This window comes from Belonocnema kinseyi, chromosome 1 (assembly GCF_010883055.1).
Source record: "Belonocnema kinseyi isolate 2016_QV_RU_SX_M_011 chromosome 1, B_treatae_v1, whole genome shotgun sequence".
Lineage (NCBI taxonomy): Eukaryota > Metazoa > Arthropoda > Insecta > Hymenoptera > Cynipidae > Belonocnema > Belonocnema kinseyi.
The window spans coordinates 88,080,164-88,082,283 of record NC_046657.1 but is presented as its reverse complement, the minus strand read 5'-3'; positions in this window follow the sequence as shown (position 1 = coordinate 88,082,283).

The window sequence follows — 2,120 nt, the reverse complement described above, 5'->3', positions numbered from 1 at the left end:
TCTTAGTCTTAATTTTTAAATTAAAATTGTTTAAATAATTGCAATGTTTGAAGATTAAATGTTTAAAAATACATATATGAGCTCCACTCGAATTCGGCACGATCGCTAGGAATGTTTACATCAATTATGTAAACAGATTCCTCGAATGTCAAAGTCTTTGATAATTATCCCTAATAGTGGCCTAGACACTGAAGGTAAAGTTAATCTACTTATTGAATTACATTTTTTTAATTTGTTGTAATTGTAATTCCTTTCTTTTGTAGAGGGTCCTGCCCCCGAACCCCGTATCCATTGACAAAATGGATATGTGAAAATTCACATATCACATATCACATATCACGGCCTTGCCTTTTACATACGCCGGCAGGGTACGTACACACCGTGTGGGTGTCACTTACATATCTGCCTTAAAAACCTTTTACCGCATTTACCGCCGCCAAACGGAGCACATCAGGGCTAGAGCGCACTTTAGTGGAAATGCCTTGGTTTTATAATACGCAGCTCTGTTCTTAACCTAAAAATGATTCTAGATCGCATTTCAGTGCGCATGCATTGCCATCATAATAGATTCCGCTGATCTCGATTCTAAAGAATAGGCGGCGCATTTAAATCCAACCAATAGTTGAAGAGAATCCAAGATTATATCGCAACCTCTTTTTTATGATAGGATAATAGTTTATTGCAAAAATTTTCTGAGTGTTAGTAATTCAGACGCGTCGCTCACATTCGATTTTCAGCGCACACATGCTTAACCGCCCAAACACTGACATGTGTCTCACTTGTCTATTCTACGAGTCAACTGAGCCACTGTGAAAAAAATCACGGATTTTCAATAAGACGCCATAATCAGTTAACAGGTTTAGACCGCGGACCTATGCTCTAAATACCAAAACGCGATCTTTGCAAATCCATTTTTAAAAAACTAAAACTAATTTGGCCGTTTCGCTTGTGGCATATTAACTGGTATATAAAACATGGCACAGAAAAAAAAATCAATTTCGAAAAAATGTCAGGTAACAAGTTTAGACCGCGAACCCTTTAAGTGAAAATGTCTCTGATGTAATACACTCGCACTTTTAACGAAAATTTAATGGACGTAAATTTCGGATCACACGTTGAAACTGATGAAAATAGTATTATTCTAAATGTGCTCGTAAAAATGCGATGTTTTAAGAGAAGGGATCAGATAAGGAAGAAAAGAGACAAAGAAATAAAAAGAAAGATTGCTGAAGGTGAAAAAACCGCAAGAAAGCACAAAAAATTGACCGCTTCAAAATGTCCAAAGAAAAAAATATAACCTTTATTTTCCTCTTAACATTCATCCTAAATCAGTTTATAAGAACAAAAATCATTTTAATCCTTTAAAATTATCATTTTCCAATATACTAAATTTATCCCATTTAAAATTCTCCTCTTTTCTGACATTTTTCTCACTTAACGTCTAAAAAATTTGAAAATATAGTTATCAGGGGAAATCATTCTTCGCAGCATTGTATACTAATTGAAAGGTGTTAATTAGGACTCGAAATGTCAAAAAGAAAGATTATTGACAAGTGCTTTGTAATTAGCTTATTAATTATAGCAATGAAGAAAGAAATAGACGTAGAAATGATTATAGAAGCGAAAACAGGATACTTAAACGATTAGTTAAAGAAAGTAAAGATAAAATGAGAGCAGAAGAAGAGATAAAAATACAAAACGACTTTGAAGGAAGCAGGAAACTACTTTATAAAAAAATTAAAGGAAAGAAAAGTACAGAAATTGTCAACATGAGAAATAGTAAGGGGGAAATAGTATATGATGCAGACGGAATACTAGAGGCTTTCAGAGACTATTTTTGGAGACAATTCGGAGATGAAGCTATAGGACACCACAACTGCGATGTTGAACACGATGCGATGGAAAACTCAATTGAAAAAGTCTGTGTCACTGAGGTTAGGGATATAATTAAGAACTTGAAAAACGGTAAGACTGCCGGGGTAGACGGTATTAGAGCTTACATGCTTAAACACGGTGGTGCGTGCATACCACATAGACTGTGCGAATAGATAAATTTATGTTTCGAGATGGGAGACGTCCCAGACGATTGGAAAGAAGCGATTATCGTACCAATATACAAG